This window comes from Coregonus clupeaformis, chromosome 6 (genome assembly GCF_020615455.1).
Source record: "Coregonus clupeaformis isolate EN_2021a chromosome 6, ASM2061545v1, whole genome shotgun sequence".
NCBI lineage: Eukaryota > Metazoa > Chordata > Actinopteri > Salmoniformes > Salmonidae > Coregonus > Coregonus clupeaformis.
Genome location: NC_059197.1, coordinates 39870437 through 39892932, shown reverse-complemented (window position 1 = coordinate 39892932; position 22496 = coordinate 39870437). Strand labels below are relative to the sequence as shown.

Genomic DNA, 22496 nt, shown 5'->3' with positions numbered 1-22496 from the left:
CACTCAGCAACTATCACATTTATCTTCCTATACAGTAGACCTACGTTAAAAATCCAATCTCACACAGACATTATCTGTGTTCAGAACTACCATCTGATCCCTCCCTTGTTGGCCAGTTCACGGATTGTAAGTACCAATCTTTCTGCTCACAATACAAGACATCATCCCTCCACACAGAGGTCCCAGATGTAGAGCTAGGTCCATCATCCCAACTTGCTGAAACTGCTCATCCATTTCACATCCACAGAGAGGGATAAACATCTTTCATTTTGTTCTCACCCGCCCGGGATCAAAGAGGTGCGGTGGACAGTAGCATTTAGCAGCTAAAGAAAAGATGGTGGGAGGAAGGGATAGAGACTTCAAAAGAGCTTGCCTTGGCCTTCACCCTCCAACCCCAACCTCTCCACCCTCCCTCCACACCACCTCTCTGTCTGGCTTTGGGCTGTGGCTGGGTCTGGATCTCGAGGACGATAAGGAGTGGGGGCAGGCAGACAGGCAGGCAGGCAGCTAGACAGGCTTCAGGGAGAATTGATGAGGAGCCCCGTACGTTATCAGCCCGGCCTGTAGGCCTGTTATAATGATCACCTACATTGGCTGGATTATAAATCACACCAGGACTAAAGAGAGAGGAGGAGAGAGAGAGAGAGAGAGAGAGGAGGAGAGAGAGAGAGAGAGAGAGAGAGAGAGAGAAAGATACAGAGAAGGCGAGAGCTCCGCTCACAAATATTACAGCTCCTTACGCCGGTAATGAAATTGATCAATTCTGCCTTCTCAAGGCCCCCAAGTGTGCATGCATGTCGTGTGTGTGCATGCGTGGGTGGGTGCGTGTGTGCAATATTTATCTCTGTAGGTTAAAACCAGGCTCCAATCCCTCTCCTATTTCCCACCAAAAGAACAGTGGTGGTAAGGGAGGGGGTATGTATATGTAGCGTTGTGTGATGATGAATATTACACAGCAAAGCCCATCCACCCTTGATGTATGGAGGGTGGAGTGCATTGCCCCGCATAAGGGAGTGTGATGAGCTAATAAGTTATGCTTCAGCGATGGAGCCCCTACCTCCTGTAGCAACACACGAACGAACGCACACACGCACACATACAAAAGACCATTGCAAATATGCTGTTCATCACCTTAAAGGGCGCACAAACACACACAGGGAAAGAGAGAGACAGAGAAAGAAACACTAAAATGTACAACACCCCTAAAGTAAGATACCGTTCTGTTCCCCAACCCCCACCCACACACCTTCACTGAAATTGATCCCGCCCCTGCAGTGAGCTGTGCAGTCATGAATCAGTGAATGGGGCTAATTTGAGTCCAGGGTTGGTGTGTTCTATCATGGTGTCAGCTCCAATCCTCCTGTGACATACTAATTGCTGGGCTATAATGCTTTAGTCGATTCCTGCCCAGAGCAAAGGCTGCCCTAGGTTTCAGAGTGACACTGATTGACAGGGAGGGAGAGAGAGAGAGAGCGAGAGAGAGAAAGAGTAAGAGAGAGGGGGGAACACCAGAACACCAGAAAATAATGAAAGACTGGAAGGAAAAAATTAAGTGATCTTGTCCATGTACTCATTGGTGAACATGGCATTTGAATAAAATTAAGCACACCAGAAACCATACAGCAGAAGTCCGTCCACTGAATGACAAGCAGAATACAAAGGGTCCCTGAAAGACACAAACCATCTCTCCATCTCACTGACAATAGATTGCATGGATGTACTATGCCATGTAGGATTTGAAATTACCTGTCCCCTCCAATGCACTCTCCTCTCTCTGGTTATGGCCGCAGTCTTCATGTTATAATGAAGTGCCATGTAATGATCAATAACAGCTCATTCAACAGAGTTTTAATTAAAACCTGTATATTGAAGTAGGCCTTTATGCCAATAGGTAAGTTACGCTAAAACAGCTACAGTAAAAAAAAACATTTTCACTTTTCTTGGAATAGAAACACCAAAATATTAATCAAATTAATTAAGCTACATTTCTAAAAAATCAATCCCATATACAGTTGAAGTCGTAAGTTTACATACACCTTAGCCAAATACATTTCAACTCAGTTTTTCACAATTCCTGACATTTAATCCTAGTACAAATTCCCTGTTTTAGGTCAGTTAGGATCACCACTTTATTTTAAGAATGTGAAATGTCAGAATAATAGTAGAGAGAATGATTTATTTCAGCTTTTATTTCTTTCATCACATTCCGAGTGGGTCAGAAGTTTACATACACTCAATTAGTATTTGGTAGCATTGCCTTTAAATTGTTTAACTTGGGTCAAACATTACGGGTAGCCTTCCACAAGCTTCCCACAATAAGTTGGGTGAATTTTGGCTCATTCCTCCTGACATAGCTGGTGTAAATGAGTCAGGTTTGTAGGACTCCTTGCTCGCACATGCTTTTTCAGTTCTGCCCACACATTTTCTATAGGATTGAGGTCAGGGCTTTGTGATGGCCACTCCAATACCTTTACTTTGTTGTCCATTTTGCCACAACTTTGGAAGTATGCTTGGGGTCATTGTCCATTTCGAAGACCCATTTGCGACCAAGCTTTAACTTCCTGACTGATGTCTTGAGATGTTGCTTCAATATATCCACATAATTTTCCTTCCTCATGATGCCATCTATTTTGTGAAGTGCACCAGTTCCTCCTGCAGCAAAGCACCCCCACAGCATGATGCTGCCACCCCCGTGCTTCACAGTTGGGATGGTGTTCTCCAGCTTGCAAGGCACCCCCTTTTTCCTCCAAACATAATGATGGTCATTATGGCCAAACAGTTCTGTTTTTGTTTCATCAGACCGGAGGACATTTCTCCAAAAAGTACGAACTTTGTCCCCATGTCCCCATAGTCTGGCTTTTTTATGGCGGTTTTGGGGCAGTGGCTTCTTCCTTGCTGAGCGGCCATTCAGGTTATGTCGATATAGGACTCGTTTTACTGTGGATATAGACACTTTTGTACCTGTTTCCTCCAGCATCTTCACAAGGTCCTTTGCTGTTGTTCTGGGATTGATTTGCACTTTTCGCACCAAAGTACGTTCATCTCTAGGAGACAGAACACGTCTCCTTCCTGAGCGGTATGATGGCTGCGTGGTCCCATGGTGTTTATACTTGTGTACTATTGTTTGTACAGATGAACGTGGTACCTTCAGGCGTTTGGAAATTGCTCCCAAGGATGAAGCAGACTTGTGTAGGTCTACAATTTCTTTTCTGAGGTCTTGGCTGATTTCTTTTGATTTTCCCCAATGTCAAGCAAAGAGGCACTGAGTTTGAAGGTAGGCCTTGAAATACATCCATTGGTACACCTCCAATTGACTCAAATGATGTCAATTAGCCTATCAGAAGCTTCTAAAGCGTGACATCATTTTCTGGAATTTTCCAAGCTGTTTAAAGGCACAGTCAACTTAGCAAAAAAAGGTTTTAAAATCTCTAGTACAGCCAATATTATAAACAGTCAAATGCGTACCTGAATTCAATCGCTTTAGCTGACATTGCGGTTTATTCAATGTTTAATTATTCAAGGCTCCCTTTGTTCTTTTGTTTTATAACTAAAATGCTTGACTGTATTTAAAGACATGGATGACTTGTCTTCTTTGCCAATAAGTAAGTTACGCTAAAACAGCTACAGTAAACAGGACTTTTAGGCATACAGCTCCATGTCATTGCAATAACAAGCTTCTCAAAGATGCCTGGTGGTCAAACTAGCACTAACTAGCATTAATGGCAACAATGGCTGACAGTTCAATAACGTGCCATAGAATTCTGCGGCACCCTGCAAGCTGTGCTGCAGTATGACGCAACTTTTAAAGGAAGAACCACTGTAGGTCTCTGGGGAGGCCAAGGACTCATAGGGAGAATAGAGGGTGTTGTTGATGAAGTCCAACTGTGCTTAACAACCCCCAAAATTAATGCATTTACACCATGCACATTTTTGTGTGTGTGTGTGTTTCAGATATGTGTTTAAATTGGTGTGTGTGTTTGTGAGTGTATTTATTTTTTCGTAGGGGTAGATCAGCTTAATATTGCAGATAGATTGTAACTTCCATCAATGTAATTGTCTGCATCACTTCCAATCCCCCATGTTTATATATATATATATACAGTGGGAAAAAAAGTATTTAGTCAGCCACCAATTGTGCAAGTTCTCCCACTTAAAAAGATGAGAGAGGCCTGTAATTTTCATCATAGGTACACGTCAACTATGACAGACAAATTTATTTTATTTTTTATTCTTAATGAATTTATTTGCAAATTATGGTGGAAAATAAGTATTTGGTCAATAACAAAAGTTTCTCAATACTTTGTTATATACCCTTTGTTGGCAATGACACAGGTCAAACGTTTTCTGTAAGTCTTCACAAGGTTTTCACACACTGTTGCTGGTATTTTGGCCCATTCCTCCATGCAGATCTCCTCTAGAGCAGTGATGTTTTGGGGCTGTCGCTGGGCAACACAGACTTTCAACTCCCTCCAAAGATTTTCTATGGGGTTGAGATCTGGAGACTGGCTAGGCCACTCCAGGACCTTGAAATGCTTCTTACGAAGCCACTCCTTCGTTGCCCGGGCGGTGTGTTTGGGATCATTGTTATGCTGAAAGACCCAGCCACGTTTCATCTTCAATGCCCTTGCTGATGGAAGGAGGTTTTCACTCAAAATCTCACGATACATGGCCCCATTCATTCTTTCCTTTACACGGATCAGTCGTCCTGGTCCCTTTGCAGAAAAACAGCCCCAAAGCATGATGTTTCCACCCCCCATGCTTCACAGTAGGTATGGTGTTCTTTGGATGCAACTCAGCATTCTTTGTCCTCCAAACACGACGAGTTGAGTTTTTACCAAAAAGTTATATTTTGGTTTCATCTGACCATATGACATTCTCCCAATCCTCTTCTGGATCATCCAAATGCACTCTAGCAAACTTCAGACGGGCCTGGACATGTACTGGCATAAGCAGGGGGACACGTCTGGCACTGCAGGATTTGAGTCCCTGGCGGCGTAGTGTGTTACTGATGGTAGGCTTTGTTACTTTGGTCCCAGCTCTCTGCAGGTCATTCACTAGGTCCCCCCGTGTGGTTCTGGGATTTTTGCTCACCGTTCTTGTGATCATTTTGACCCCACGGGGTGAGATCTTGCGTGGAGCCCCAGATCGAGGGAGATTATCAGTGGTCTTGTATGTCTTCCATTTCCTAATAATTGCTCCCACAGTTGATTTCTTCAAACCAAGCTGCTTACCTATTGCAGATTCAGTCTTCCCAGCCTGGTGCAGGTCTACAATTTTGTTTCTGGTGTCCTTTGACAGCTCTTTGGTCTTGGCCATAGTGGAGTTTGGAGTGTGACAGGTTTGAGGTTGTGGACAGGTGTCTTTTATACTGATAACAAGTTCAAACAGGTGCCATTAAAACAGGTAACGAGTGGAGGACAGAGGAGCCTCTTAAAGAAGAACTTACAGGTCTGTGAGAGCCAGAAATCTTGCTTGTTTGTAGGTGACCAAATACTTATTTTCCACCATAATTTGCAAATAAATTCATTAAAAATCCTACAATGTTATTTTCTGGATTTTTTTTTCTCAATTTGTCTGTCATAGTTGACAGACAAATAATGAAAATTACAGGCCTCTCTCATCTTTTTAAGTGGGAGAACTTGCACAATTGGTGGCTGACTAAATACTTACACACACATATACATATATACATATATATACATTTACAGTGAGGGAAAAAAAGTATTTGATCCCCTGCTGATTTTGTATGTTTGCCCACTGACAAAGACATGATCAGTCTATAATTTTAATGGTAGGTTTATTTGAACAGTGAGAGACAGAAAACCGCATGTCAAAAAATTTATAAATTGATTTACATTTTAATGAGGGAAATAAGTATTTGACCCCTCTGCAAAACATGACTTAGTACTTGGTGGCAAAACACTTGTTGGCAATCACAGAGGTCAGACGTTTCTTGGAGTTGGCCACCAGGTTTGCACACATCTCAGGAGGGATTTTGTCCACTCCTCTTTGCAGATCTTCTCCAAGTCATTAAGGTTTCGAGGCTGACGTTTGGCAACTCGAACCTTCAGCTCCCTCCACAGATTTTCTATGGGATTAAGGTCTGGAGACTGACTAGGCCAATCTAGGACCTTAATGTGCTTCTTCTTGAGCCACTCTTTGTTGCCTTGGCCGTGTATTTTGGGTCAATGTCATGCTGGAATACCCATCCATGACCCATTTTCAATGCCCTGGCTGAGGGAAGGAGGTTCTCACCCAAGATTTGACGGTATATGGCCCCGTCCATCGTCCCTTTGATGCGGTGAAGTTGTCCTGTCCCCTTAGCAGAAAAACACCTCCAAAGCATGATGTTTCCACCTCCATGTTTGACGGTGGGGATGGTGTTCTTGGGGTCATAGGCAGCATTCCTCCTCCTCCAAACACGGCGAGTTGAGTTGATGCCAAAGAGCTCGATTTTGGTCTCATCTGACCACAACACTTTCACCCAGTTCTCCTCTGAATCATTCAGATGTTCATTGGCAAACTTCAGACGGGCCTGTATATGTGCTTTCTTGAGCAGGGGGACCTTGCGGGCACTGCAGGATTTCAGTCCTTCACGGCGTAGTGTGTTACCAATTGTTTTCTTGGTGACTATGGTCCCAGCTGCCTTGAGATCATTGACAAGATCCTCCTGTGTAGTTCTGGGCTGATTCCTCACCGTTCTCATGATCATTGCAACTCCACGAGTGAGATCTTGCATGGAGCCCCAGGCCAAGGGAGATTGACAGTTATTTTGTGTTTCTTCCATTTGCGAATAATCACACCAACTGTTGTCACCTTCTCACCAAGCTGCTTGGCGATGGTCTTGTAGCCCATTCCAGCCATATGTAGGTCTACAGTCTTGTCCCTGACATCCTTGGAGAGCTCTTTGGTCTTGGCCATGGTGGAGAGTTTGGAATCTGATTGATTGATTGCTTCTGTGGACAGGTGTCTTTTATACAGGTAACAAACTGAGATTAGGAGCACTCCCTTTAAGAGTGTGCTCCTAATCTGAGCTCATTACCTGTATAAAAGACACCTGGGAGCCAGAAATCTTTCTGATTCAGAGGGGGTGAAATACTTATTTCCCTCATTAAAATGCAAATCAATTTATAACATTTTTGAAATGCGTATATATATATATATATATACACACATACACATATACACACATACACACACACATACATACATACATACACATACATATCCTTTAATAAAAATATATATATTCCCCTTTATTACTTTCCAACCCCACCACCCTTTCCCTACTTAGGCCTCTACATCCAGCTTATACCTACTATCTACATTTTATGGACACAGTCAATTTTACAATAATTATATTTTGTTTGTTTTTTCTCCTGAACTTCCTCTACTCTCAACTTCTCCGATCATTTTCATGATGTCCATCCGGTTAGCTTCTATATGCCATATCTTTCTAACTGTGCTCTTTCACAAAAGCTCCCAACCTACAACCTATATACTTATTATGGACACAGTATGCTTACATTATTAGTTATCTTGTTATTATTTGTTGTTAGTTGTTATTAGTCCCATCCTTCAATTCCATTCAACACCTCCCATCTATCTTTTATTTGCCATGTATATTTCAACTGTACTGTGATGTCTTACAAAAGTTCTGAACCTTTCTATTCTCATTGTTTCTACAGATTGTGAATTGAAAATAAACATTTTTGCTAAAAGTATTATTATGTTATTGATCGATTGACTATGACTTTTCAGATCACCCAGTAATGCTATCTGCAAGGTTAGCTCCAGGTAAATATTGCAATCCTTTATCCATTCCTGGACCTGTGTCCAAAAACAAGCTACAAATGGACAGTACCAAAACAAATGATCTAATGATTCTGTCTCTTCGCAGCAAAATCTGCAGAGCTGGGAAGATTGTATCCCCCATATCAATAACATTCTATTGGTAGCAAGAATTTTATATAATAATTTAAATTGAAAGATTCTAAGTTTTGAATCCGGTGTCGTTTTGCGTATCAGTTCATAAACACTATGCCATGGGATCGGTACGTCAAAAATCTCTTCCCAACTATTTTGCAATCTATATGGGACGACTGTCAATCCTTTGGTCCTTAAATTAAACTGATATACTTTTTTATTTATCACAGTTTTCCTTAACCAATTATGTTCTTTAATGCAAGGCCGACAGACAAGTTCCTTACTTTCTCCCCCTTCCACTTTCCTGCAATTATTTGGTTGTAATTTTGGGTAGAGCAGACATTTTCATATGTTTTGTTAGCTGCATGTGCGACAGAAGTCCACCAGTCCTACCGATGATATAATTTACGAATATTATACTTTTTTTTTTTTTTATCAACAAAAATACGTTATTTTGTCAATTAGTATATTTGAGTTTAAGCACAATATTTGTTGCATTATTTGTTCTGTCGTTTCTGGAGGATTAAATTGAAATTGCAACCAACTTTCTATGGCTTGTTTTAGAAATAGTGATATTTGGGAGATTATCTCCTTTTCAAATAACTGAAAGTGAGTGGTTGTAATCTGAATAGAGAACCAGTTCGGATTTAAGTATAACTTTTGTATGACTGAAGCTTTTAGTGATAGGTCTAATGCTTTAATATTTAATCATTTCTGTCCTCTGAATTCATATTCATTATATAAATAGGCCCGTTTAATTTTGTCTGGCTTGGTGTTCCAAATAAAATGGAATATTTTTTTCTCATATAATTTTAAAAACTGTTCGCTAGGCGTAGGCAAGACCATAAGCAAATAGGTAAACTGGGATAATACTAAAGAGTTAATCAGGATGATTTTTTTCACAAATTGACAGGTATTTACCTTTCCATGGTAGCAAGATCTTATCTATTTTTGCTAGCTTTCTATTAAAATGTATTAAAGTGAGATCATTTATTTCCTTTGGGATATGTATTCCGAGTATATCCACATCACCATCAGACCATTTTATTGGTAAACTACATGGTAATGTAAAAATTGTATTTTTTAGTGATCCAATACGTAATATAGTACATTTGTCGTAATTTGGTTGTAATCCAGAGAGGTTACAAAATGTATCTAGATCCTCTATGAGGCTGTGGAGGGATTCTAGTTGTGGATTTAAAAGAAAACATGAATCATCAGCGTACAATGACACCTTTGTTTTTAAGCCCTGGATTTCTAATCCCCTGATATTATTGTTGGATCTGATTTTAATAGCTAACATCTCGATGGCCACAATAAATAGATATGCCAATAGTGGACAACCTTGTTTCACTCCTCTTGACAGTTTAAAACTTTCTGAGAAATAGCCATTATTTACTATTTTACACCTAGTGTTACTATACATGATTTTGACCCATTTTATAAGTGATTCTCCAAAATTGAAATGCTCCAGGCATTTATATATAAACCCCAGTCGTACTTTATCAAAGGCCTTTTCGAAGTCTGCTAGGAATAGCAGGCCTGGTTTCCCAGATTTTCCATAGTGTTCTTTTGTTTCCAATACTTGCCTTATATTATCTCCAATGTATCTTCTATGTAAAAAACCTGTCTGATTAGAATGAATAATATCCAACAATACCTTTTTAATTCTATGCGCTATACATTTTGCTAGAATTTTTGCATCACAACACGGAAGTGTAAGGGGCCTCCAATTTTTTTAATGGACTGGATCTTTATATTTTCCACTTGTATCCTGTTTCAGTAATAATGAGATCTTCTTATTGAGTGTCAGATAATCTACCATTTACATAGGAGTGGTTAAAACATGCTAATAACGGTCCTCTTAGTATATTAAAAAAGGTTTGGTATACCTCGACTGGTATGCCATCCAACCCTGGAGTTTTCCCGGACTTAAAGTATTTAATTGCATCCAGAAGTTCCTCCTCTGTAATTTCACCTTCACATGAGTCTTTCTGTATGGCTGTTAATTTTACATTATCAATAGAAAAAAAATCTCCACAATTAGCTTCAGTTAGAGGAGATGGAGGCAACTGAAACGAAAACATATGCTTAAAGTACTTTGTTTCCTCCTTCAAAATATAATTTGGTGAATCATGGGTTACTCCGTCAATTGTAACCAGTTTCATTAAATTATTTTTGGTAGCATTCCTATGTTGAAGATTAAAAAAGAATTTGGTGCATTTTTCCCCATATTCCATCCAGTTTGCTTTATTTTTTATAATATATTACACATGATCTTTCTTGAATACGTTTCTCCATTTCTTTTTGTTTTTCCTCTAATTTATTCTGAGCCTCTATGTTACAGTTTTTATTGCCATCTGTCTGTTCTGTTAGACTTTCTATTTCCTTTGTTAGTATAAACTCTTTTGACCTAAATTGCTTTTGTTTTCGAGATGAGTACTGAATTGCATGGCCTCTAAAGCCACATTTAAAGGTTTCCCATAGTGAGTGTTTATCTTTGTCTCTCTCTCTCTCTGTGTGTGTGTGTGTGTAAATCACGTGTGCGTGTGTAAATCCTAAACCCAGGACACAGCAGTGGATCAAAGAGGGTGACAAATAGTTGTTGCTAGGCTACCACATGTAACCTATCTGGCCTAAGCATGCTCCTGGTTTTGAAATGAGAGGGGTGTGGGGGTTTTTAAGAGTGGAAGGAGGGCTCCCCGTTGGTACAGTAAGGTTGTCATAGTGAAACACGCTGGAATTCTGACGGCCTTGTTTAGAGTTTACAGGAGATATCGTGGCCTATCTTGCGTAACCTCCTCTCTTCACCTTTTCCTCCTCTCCTTCAGGGGAGGTGAGTCTAATGGAGGAGATAAGCTAAAGAGCAGGAGAAAGGGACCACCGTATTGTACCTCCAGCATAAGATAATTACTGAACTGCCAAATAGAATATGATTGACCAGAAATGATGCTTCAATGTTGGTGATATAAATGTCTTATTGCACATTGGAGAGAAAATTGCCTGTGTGCTTTTCTTTGCCTTGAGAATGTTTAATTTTGGAGTTTGAAGGCTAACAACAATGGACAGCATAGCTGTGAGAAGTAAATATGAGGAGATTTTACTGGTTCAGTTTACCCCCAAGTCTCTGAGTCTATTGAACTAAACTGTATCATGCCTCACGGATATTGCAGGGTGAATTGGGGAGCAGTCAGGTGTATGATGTTGTTAAGCATCCCATTCAAGGGATGAATGGAAATGTCCAGAAAATATAATTGGGCATCTGATCGCATCTAGAAGACCAACTGAAAAAGTCATCAAGAAGACTGTCATTCATACAAACCAACTATCCATACCACATGCTGTCCAGACAAGGCCTCTCAAGAGTCTGGGTCCTCTCATGGTTTCTTTTTTAGTTTACATCAAATCAAGGCGACCTTTGTCTTGCTTTCAGAGTCTTTTCCTTCAAGTCTCTTCGCTTAGGTCACTGAGACAACGGCAATCTCCACACCACTACAAAGAATAAAGATTAAAGCTGCGATATGTAACTTTTTGGGCGACCCGACAAAATGTACATAGAAATGAGAGTTATAGATCTGTGATTATCATTGAAAGCAAGTCTAACAACCCCCTCCAATTTTTTCTTTTTGTATTAATTAATTTTAAAAGGTCTAAGAAGTGGTATATCTGTTGTATGTGTGCTATTTCTATGCTTCCCGTTGTTAAGTTTCATTTTTGCATCTTTTACTTTCGGTTTTGTAGACCAGCTTCAAACAGCTGAAAATGCAATACTTTTGGTTATTGAAAGGATATTTCACACCGGCTTTGATGGTACAATGACTCTCTACACTATACATTGCTTGTTTTGTCTCATAAACTGAAATTAAGCAAACTATTAGAATTTTTGCAACCAGGAAATGGCGGAGCGATCTCTGCATATTGCACCTTTAACAGCATTGAATTAAAAAACTGCAGGGGTCCCAGACCAGCGTGTTTCACTATGACAACTGCAGATAGATCAAATGATGATGGCGGTGCTACAAGGGAACGGCTCAGCCTTCCTCCTCCTCCCATCCCATGAATACTTTATCAGCCTAATTACTACGCCAGGGTCAATGTACTGTACTGTCCTGTAGTGCGTTTCCCTGCCATTCAGATGAATTACACACACACTGCATGTGTCCCAATTAGCACCCTATTCCCCATATAGTGCACTACGGGCCCTATACAAAAGTATTACAATATAAAGGTAATAGGGTGCCATTTGGGAAATAGTCACTATCTGTGTGGTGGGAGACTCAATGACTAATGGTACAGGGTATAAATCTAAAGGACATATCGATTAAACAGCAGGGCAGAGCTAAGTGTCAGCGTTTGGCGTGCAGCGAGATGACTCTGGGATGTCATGAAAAAGGGAGTTTCACCATGAAATTGTCATTAAAGATTATTTATTGTCATACTGCAAGGAATATAAGGGAGGGTGAGCTGTATTTCTGAGGTATTTGCCACATTTTGTGTGTTTTCTAAACACACAACCGTTTCAGTGTTCACAAATAGTTTCAGCTGTAGATCAAGACTTCATTAAATACCCCCCAAATGAGTTAATTTGCAGTAGAGTCAGTCAGTGTGCCAGAGATGTTGGTTGGTTTGCTTTCACACAAACATCGTAATGAGGAGAGTAAATGAGTCTGGTCATTAAGTGGTTCTACTCCCTATATACATGACAACGCAGCACTGTCAGAGAGAGAGGAAGAGAGAGAAAAGAGAGAAGAGGGTGTCACGACTTCCTCCGAAGCTGCCACCTCTCCTTGTTCGGGCAGGCTTCAGCGTTTGTCGTCACCGGTCTTCTAGCCACTGCCGCTCCTCATCTCATCATACCATTTGTTTTCTCTTGTTTATTACACACACCTGGTACATATCCCCTCATCAGTACCTGTATAAGTGTTCCCTCTGCCCCCTTGTCTTTGTGTGTGATTGTTTATTGTGGAGGATAGAGAAGCTCGTGGAGCTCGGTGTATTTTGTATCGCCGGGACATTTCCCTGTGTGCCTCGTATTTTCCAGTGTGCCTTTTTTGCGCACTGGAGTGTTTTGACGCATTACTGTGTAACTCTGTGTTTCAGAATATATCCTGTTATTCTGTGATTTACCCTCCAGCGCCTGACTCCTTCGAAATCACCTCATCACAGAGGGGGAGAGAGACAGACAGAAACAAGGCAAGTGAGGCGAGTGAGGGGGTGGATAGAGACACTACCAAAGGACAACAAGATTTTCCAAGAAACGACTTTACAACTGTACAACTTGAGACTGAACTCCACAAGGAGCTCTGAATTCTAGGTATTGTTGTTTTTATAGCTTCTGCCATGGAACAGGAATGAGGGCGGAGGAATGGAGGGGATGGAGCAGTCACCACCTACCTTGACCTCGATGAAGTCAGGTTGTCCCAGGGAGATGAGCTCTGAGTAGGCCTTCAGTTCGTCTACATTCCACGCCTTCACCAGAGTCAGTCTGTATACTGTCCTCTGTCTCTGGAGGGAGGGGAGGCTGGAGGGAGAGAGAAGAATAGAAAAGTATAGTAATAGAGAGAGAGAGTGAGAGAGGGGGGAGAGAAAGAGAGAGGCAGAGTTTGTAGGACACTTGCTTTCAAGGTCACTTCATTGCACAGTACCTCAAGATACTATAAACACTCACTAAAGATCCAAATCCTGGACATAAGCGCCTCACTAAATATGTTTTCCATCCTATCATGAGATGCCCTGAGGAGTGAGGTACATATGTGCTAGAACGTTTTCATCTGAATCCGGGTACCCTCCACTTAACAACATGCTTTCATACAGTAAAAACAACTGTAACCTACTGGTGGTCTTTAACTACTGTTTATCAAAGAGATGGCTGTTGAAAGGGAGATACCTAGTCAGTTGTACAACTGAATGCATTCAACCAAAATGTGTCTTCCGCATTTAACCCAACCCCTCTGAATCAGAGAGGTGCGGGGGGCTGCCTTAATTGAATCCATGTCATCGTTGCCCATGGAGCAGTTGTTGTTGGGGGTTAACTTCCTTGCTCAGGAGCAGAAAGACAGATTATGACCTTGTCGGCTCAGGTATTCGATCCAGCAACCTTTCGGTTACTGGCCCAATGCTCCTACCCACCAGGCTACTTGCTGCCCCATAGTTGAATGACCTTTATGATGTAATCACTGTTGATTATAAACACAGCACAGTAAAATACATGCTCAATTGAGAGGGCCAGGATTGGACGTATAGAAGGATTAATACATTTATAAATGTCACTCGTGTCTCTCTCCAGATTGTGATGATGCTTCATGCCTCACCCCCATCTGTCTGTCGTGACCGAGGGAGAGTGAGAGAGAGAGACATGATGCAACCACAAGCTGCACATTTAGAATAAAATGTAAGTGCTGTGCAGTGTATTTGAAGTGTTATGTTTTTTGTAAGATCTCCGCAATTCTGTACACTGCTAGGGTGTTTCCCGGACTGTTACCCCATGTCTGTAGGATAGAATGACATGAAAAACATCCCCTGGAACTGTCTGTAAGAGGCTCCTTCTATCATTCTCAATCAAACAGGTCAACCTCCATCACTGTCATCGCCAATAACACCTGTCAACCTGGGGCGAGACACCACCTGATGATGTCCCCTGGCAATCTATTAACCTGTGACTGTCAGGAACACACCAACACGAAATGGAATGGGGGTAGAAATAAATAGGCTAACCCACATTCCCTGGCAAAGGAACGGTTCTCCCATGACTAACTGCCTCATATTTCACATCTACACTATGTACAGTATACTTCATACCGCCTTTTTTCTCAAAGTAAATAGGTGAGGAGAGAAAATAAGAGGTTGGCGCTAGCAGAAAGACAGTAAGTGAATGGCGATGGGAGAGAAGAAGAGAAGAGAAGGGGAACTGGATACACACTCCCCTGATCCTACACTTCTTTCTCTCCTTCTATCTCACTCCCTTTCTCTCTCGCTCTCTCTCTACCCTTCTCCCTCTCTGAGAAGAGGATTAGAGGTGGCTCTGTCCCCTTCAGCTCAGTGGTGTATGGATAATGTGGCCATGGTGCCAGGGAGGAAGAAAGGGAGGTGAGGTATTTACAGCCACCTCCCCTCCAAAGCCAACAGAGCAGCTACAGCACAGCTCCATCAATCCCTCAGCACAGAGATGAGGCCAGGTTGGAGAGCAGAGCAGAGAGAAAGATAGAATGGTCAGAATGAGAGAAGAGAGGATCAGTGGAAGAGAGGAGAGCTTGTGAACAAGGGATGGGGGTGGAGCCCACCATGAGAGGGAGCTGTGAGCCACACGGAGAGAAGGGATCATTATGGGCCAACTCACTGCCTCTGTTAGTGTCTCTGCCTCTTCCGTAGAGAGATTGGCAGGCAGGCAGGCAGGCAGACCGTTTTTTTGTAATATTATGAGTCTGCCAGCATCACTTGCCTGGCACAGGTGCTTTATCTATTATTGATAGTTTTTATATATCGTATAATGTAGATATACTTTATATAGAATCGTAGGCATGGTTTTAAACCAATTTACATGCACACAAAAAAATATGTATGCAACTCCCTTGTCCTTCAGAAGCAACCTTCTTGTATGCATCCCATACATCACGCAAAAGGATACATTGACCCACAACCACTTCTTCAGCCATACCTTATATACCATGTATGTCCGCCAATACGGCACCATCTATCACTATATTGTACAGAGCTACGTCATCACGAGTCACTGGGCCAGGGAGAAGGGAATGCGAGAGAGAGAGAGAGAGAGAGCTAGACAGAGAGAGAAAGCTGCGGAAACCGAACCCGGTGGAACCGAATTAAAACCATTGGGTACAGGTACTAACACTAAGTGATAATGGGGTCCATTATAAGCAGACAGCAGTTTATACAGTCTACCAGTAATTTGCTCACTTAACAAAAAAATTATAATACGCTAACCATGACTATGACTATGCGAATGTTTTTCTGCCATGAAATGTGTTTTATTAAGTGCTAAAAACATTAATTGGTAGTGGATGAGGATGACTTACCCGAACGTTGAGTAAATCACTTTGATACCTGGTGAAACACCTGATACAGATGCAACTACAGCAATCCATTAGACTGCATTTACCACAAGATGTACAGTGAAAAGAGCTTCACACATGGAGCTGTAATAAACCTGTCCATTGTCTAGAGTGGAGTAGACTGCAGTCTCAGGGGGGGGAAGCTGGCAAGCTGATTGTAGCCAGGAAATTAACAGATCCCAATAAAACATTTTACAGCCCACATCTATTTTCAAGGCTATTATGCTACGAGGCCACTGAGTGCAGTTTTTCTTCCACTGCTTTCTAGAAAAGGGCTAATGAAGGCGATTGAATTCGATACAATGTCAGAGGGAGTGTGTGTGTGTGTGTGTGTGTGTGTGTGTGTGTGTGTGTGTGTGTGTGTGTGTGTGTGTGTGTGTGTGTGTGTGTGTGTGTGTGTGTGTGTGTGTGCCTGCGCTCACACACTGTTAAAAGCTTTGAGAGAAACACAGATGCATTGGGTATTCTTCTAATACTGGGTAAATCAGGCTACCCTAAAAGGATAGGAGGGGAGAGTTGGGGAGGAGAGTTGTGACTCATCTTCTAGAAACCTCTAATAGAAAACCACTGTAAAGAAACATCAGAATCCGACTCCATAGATTACATACACAGATAAACAACACTAAAACAGCATATTCTAATCAGACAAGATATTTAACACATCTCTGTCCCGTTTTCTCAGTTACCACTTCCCACGTAGCAACTTCATGTTGTCATATAAATTCTCCAAAGAAAGAACACATCCGGTGTCTGAAAAGACTCAGGGTTATAGGAGTGGAGTCTACATTTCCTATTGTTCCTCAGGTCACTTCTTGGAATTCATTCATTGGGTGACTCAGTCAGAGCAACACAAAAACATGGGGGGAATGAGTGTGTATTTATTTTTTATTTTATTTCACCTTTATTTAACCAGGTAAGCCAGTTGACAACAAGTTCTCATTTACAACTGAGACCTGGCCAAGATAAAGCAAAGCAGTGCGATAAAAACTACAACACAGAGTTACATATGGAATTAAGAAAACGTACAGTCAATAACACAATAGAACATCTATATACAGTGTGTGCAAATGTAGTAAATTATGGAGGTAAGGCAATAAATAGGCCATAGTGCAAAATAATTACAAATTAGTATTAACACTGGAGTGATAGATGTGCAGAAGATGATGTGCAAATAGAGATACTGGGGTGCAAATGAGCAAAATAAATAACAATGTAAATAATGGGGATGAGGTAGTTGGGTGGGTTAATTACAGATGGGCTGTGTACAGGTGCAGTAATCAGTAAGCTGCTCTGACAACTGAAGCTTAAAGTTAGTGAGGGAGATAAGTGTCTCCAGCTTCAGAGATTTTTGCAGTTCGTTCCAGTCATTTGCAGCAGAGAACTGGAAGGAATGGCGGCCAAAGGAGGTGTTGGCTTTGGGGAGGACCAGTGAGATATACCTGCTGGAACGCATACTACGGGTGGGTGTTGCTATGGTGACTAATGATCTAAGGCGGGGATTTGATTTGCCTAGAAGTGATTTATAGATGACCTGGAGCCAGTGGGTTTGGCGACGAATATGTAGTGAGGGCCAGCCAACGAGAGCGTATAGGTCACAATGGTGGGTAGTGTATGGGGCTTTGGTGACAAAACGGATGGCACTGTGATAGACTAAATCCAATTTGCTGAGTAGAGTGTTGGAAGCTATTTTGTAAATGACATCGCCAAAGTCAAGGATCGGTAGGATAGTCAGTTTTACGAGGGCATGTTTAGCAGCATGAGTGAAGGAGGCTTTGTTGCGAAATAGGAAGCCGATTCTAGATTTAACTTTGGATTGGAAATGCTTAATGTGAGTCTGGAAGGAGAGTTTACGGTCTAACCAGACACCTAGGTATTTGTAGTTGTCCACATATTCTAAGTCAGACCCGCCGAGAGTAGTGATTCTAGTCGGGCGGGTGCAAGCAGCGTTCGATTGAAAAGCATGCATTTAGTTTTACTAGCGTTTAAGAGCAGTTGGAGGCCACGGAAGGAGTGTTGTATGGCATTGAAGCTCATTTGGAGGTTTGTTAACACAGTATCCAATGAAGGGCCAGATGTATACAAAATGGTGTCGTTTGCGTAGAGGTGGATCTGAGAGTCACCAGCAGCAAGAGCGACATCATTGATATACACAGAGAAAAGAGTCGGCCCGAGAATTGAACCCTGTGGCACCCCCATTGAGACTGCCAGAAGTCCAGACAACAGGCCCTCCGATTTGACACATTGAACTCTATCTGAGAAGTAGTTGGTGAACCAGGCGAGGCAGTCATTTGAGAAACCAAGGCTATTTAGTCTGCCAATAAGAATGCGGTGATTGACAGAGATAAAAGCCTTGATCAGGTCGATGAAGACGGCTGCACAGTACTGTCTTTTATCGATCGCGGTTATTATATCATTTAGGACCTTGAGCGTGGCTGAGGTGCACCCATCACCAGCTCGGAAACCAGATTGCATTGCGGAGAAGGTACGGTGGGATTCGAAATGGTCAGTGATCTGTTTGTAACTTGGCTTTCAAATACTTTCGAAAGGCAGGGCAGGATGGATATAGGTCTGTAACAGTTTGGATCTAGAGTGTCACCCCCTTTGAAGAGGGGGATGACCACAGCAGCTTTCCAATCTCTGGGGATCTCAGACGATACGAAAGAACAGGCTAGTAATACGGGTTGCGACAATTTCGGAAGCTAATTTTAGAAAGAAAGGGTCCAGATTGTCTAGCCCAGCTGATTTGTAGGGGTCCAGATTTTGCAGCTCTTTCAGGACAGATTTTGCAGCTCTTTTTGGGTGAAGGAGAAGCGGGGGGCATGGGCAAGTTGCAGCGGAGGGTGCAGAGCTGGTGGACGGGGTAGGGGTAGCCAGGTGGAAAGCATTGCCAGCCGTAGCAAAATGCTTATTGAAATTCTCGATTATCGTAGATTTATCGGTGGTGACAGTGTTTTCTAGCCTCAGTGCAATGGGTAGCTGGGAGGAGGTGCTCTTATTCTCCATGGACTTTACAGTGTCCCAAAACTTTTTGGAGTTAGTGCTATAGGATGCACATTTCTGTTTGAAAAACTGAGCCTTTGCTTTCCTTACTGATTGTGTATATTGTTTCCTGACTTCCCTGAAAAGTTGCATATCGCGGCGGCTGTTTGATGCTAATGCAGTACGCCACAGGATGTTTTTGTGCTGGTCAAGGGCAGTCAAGTCTGGGGTGAACCAGGGGCTATATCTGTTCTTAGTTCTGACTTTTTTGAATGGGGCATGCTTATTTAAGATGGAGAGGAAAGCACATTTGAAGAACATCCAGGCATCCTCTACTGATGGAATGAGGTTAATATCCATCCAGGATACCCAGGCCAGGTCAATTAGAAAGGCCTGCTCGCTGAAGTGTTTTAGGGAGCGTTTGATATTGATGAGGGGTGGTCGTTTGACCGCGGACCCATTACGGACGCAGGCAATGAGGCAGTGATCCCTGAGATCCTGGTTGAAGACAGCAGAGGTGTATTTAGAGGGTAAATTAGTCAGGATGACATCTATGAGGGTGCCCATGTTTACGGGTTTAGGGTTGTACCTGGTAGGGTCCTTGATAATTTGTGTGAGATTGAGGGCATCTAGTTTAAATTGTAGGATGGCCTACATATCCCAGTTTAGTTCACCAAGCAGTACAAACTCTGAGGATAGATGGGGGGCAAGCAATTCACATATCGTGTCCAGGACACAACTGGGGGCTGAGGGGGGTCTGTAGCAAGCAGCAACAGTGAGAGACTTATTTCTGGAAAGGTGGATTTTTAGAAGTAGAAGCTCAAACTGTTTGGGCACAGACCTGTATAGTATGATAGAGCTCTGCAGGCTATCTCTACATTAGATTGCAACTCCGCCCCCTTTGGCAGTTCTATCTAGATGGAAAATGTTGTAGTTCGGAATGGAAATTTCTGAATTTTTGGTGGCCTTCCTAAGCCACGATTCAGTCACTGCTAGAACATCAGGGTTGGCAGAGTGTGCTAACACAGTGAATAACTCAAACATGTTAACATTCAAGAAACCAAGGCTTTTACGGTTACAGAAGTCAACAAATGATAGCGCCTGGGGGGTAGGAGTGATACTGGGGGCTACAGGGCCTGGGTTAACCTCTACATCACCAGAGGAACAGAGGAGGAATAGAATAAGGATACGGCTAAAGGCTTTAAGAACTGGTCTTCTAGTGCGTTGGGTACAGAGAAAAGGGGCAGATTTCCGGGTGTTGTAGAATAGATTCAGGGCATTATGTACAGACAAGGATATGAGTACAGGGGAGGTACACCTAAGCATTGGGTAACTATGAAAGAGATAGCATCACTGGAGGTACCGATTGAGCTGGTCTCCGCGTGTATGGGTGGTGGGACAAAGGAGCTCTCTGAGGCTGGTTGAGCTGAACTTGGGGCTCTACAGTGAAATTGTATAATAAGAACTAACCCAAACAGCAATAGGCTAGGCATATTGACATGGGAGAGAGGCATAACGCAATAACAGGTGTTATTTGAGAGGGCTAAGACAACAACTGGGCTGAGGCTAAACAGATAAACAGGATGGGGTACCATGTAAAGAAACAGTCCAGCAGGCATTAGCTGTGTAGCTGAGTGATCATAAGGTCCAGTGAACAGCACTAAGTAAGTCCGGGATCAGATCATGGGCTACTAAAGCACAGGCGAGCAGGAGGCACGGCTGTTGATTGCGCGTGCTTGCGGGCCGGGGCTAGCAGATGGATCTTCGTGGTCGTCGCAACGGGAAGCCTGTTGAAACCACATCAGACGATTACGTCGGCAGACCAGTCGTGATGGATCGGCGGGGCTCCGTGTCGACACTAGATGGTCCCGTCCGGTTGACAGAGAGGTAGATAGCTGGGAGATGGGCCTGGCTCGAGGCTAGCTTAGGGCTAACTTGTATGTCGGGAAGTGGTGATTAGCCAACAACAGCCATTCGGTTGCAGCTAGCTAGTTGCGATTGTCCGGTGATAAGGTCCAGTGATTCAGTGATTCTGGCAGAAAATCCGATATGCTCTGGGTCAATAGCGCGCTGTGCAGACTGGCCGATAATTGTCCAGGCTAGAGCTGGCTGGTAGGTAGTGCAGGCCACGGACAGTGGTGAAGACCGCTAACGGTGGCTAATAGCAAGTAGCTAGTTAGCTGGCTAGCTGGCTAGATTCAGCCGTAGGTTCTTGATAAAAATAAAGAAATAATAGAATCCGTTCCACATTGGGTGAGGCAGGTTGCAGGAAAGTATATTTAGTTAAAGGAAAGTGAGATAGAGAAATATATAAGAAATAAAAGACAAAAAAACATTTAAAAAACAGTATATTTACATGAGGACACAACACAATATACGACCGCACTACTACGCCATCTTGCATGTACAGTTGAAGTCGGAAGTTTATATATACCTTAGCCATATACATTTAAACTCAGTTTTTCACAATTCTTGACATTTAATCCTAGCACAATTTCCCTGTCTTAGGTCAGTTAGGATCACCAGTTTATTTTAAGAATGTGAAATGTCAGAATAATAGTAGAGAGAATGATTTATTTCAGCTTTTATTTCTTTCATCACATTCCCAGTGGGTCAGAAGTTTACATACACTCAATTAGTATTTGGTAGCATTGCCTTTAAATTGTTTAACTTGGGTCAAACATTTCGGGTAGCCTTCAACAAGTTTCCCACAATAAGTTGGGTGAATTTTGGCCCATTCCTCCTGACATAGCTGGTGTAACTGAGTCAGGTTTGTAGGCTTCCTTGCTCACACAAGCTTTTTAAGTTCTGCCCACACATTTTCTATAGGATTGAGGTCAGGGCTTTGTGATGGCCACTCCAATACCTTTACTTTGTTGTCCTTAAGCCATTTTGCCACAACTTTGGAAGTATGCTTGGGGTCATTATCCATTTGGAAGACCCATTTGCGACCAAGCTTTAACTTCCTGACTGATGTCTTGAGATGTTGCTTCAATATATCCACATAGTTTTCCTTCTTCATGATGCCATCTATTTTGTGAAGTGCACCAGTCCTTCCTGCAGCAAAGCACCCCCACAGCATGATGCTGCCACCCCCGTGCTTCACGGTTGGGATGGTGTTCTTCGGCTTGCAAGCGAACCCCTTTTTCCTCCAAACATAACGATGGCCATTATGGCCAAACAGTTCTATTTTTGTTTCATCAGACCAGAGGGCATTTCTCCAAAAAGTACGATCTTTGTCCCCATGTGCAGTTGTATACCGTAGTCTGGCTTTTTTTATGGCGGTTTTGGAGCAGTCCTTCCTGAGCGGCCTTTCAGGTTATGTCGATATAGGACTCGTTTTACTGTGGATATAGATACTTTTGTATCTGTTTCCTCCAGCATCTTCACAAGGTCCTTTGCTGTTGTTCTGGGATTGATTTGCACCTTTCGCACCAAAATACGTTAATCTCTAGGAGACAGAACGTGTCTCCTTCCTGAGCGGTATGACGGTCCCACGGTGTTTATACTTGCGTACTATTG

At 42.4% G+C, this 22496-nt stretch overlaps 1 pseudogene; it reads right to left on the bottom strand.

Moving 5' to 3' along the window:
• LOC121568169 overlaps nucleotides 1–22496 on the bottom strand; it is an 81002-nt pseudogene that overhangs the window by 15258 nt on the left and 43248 nt on the right.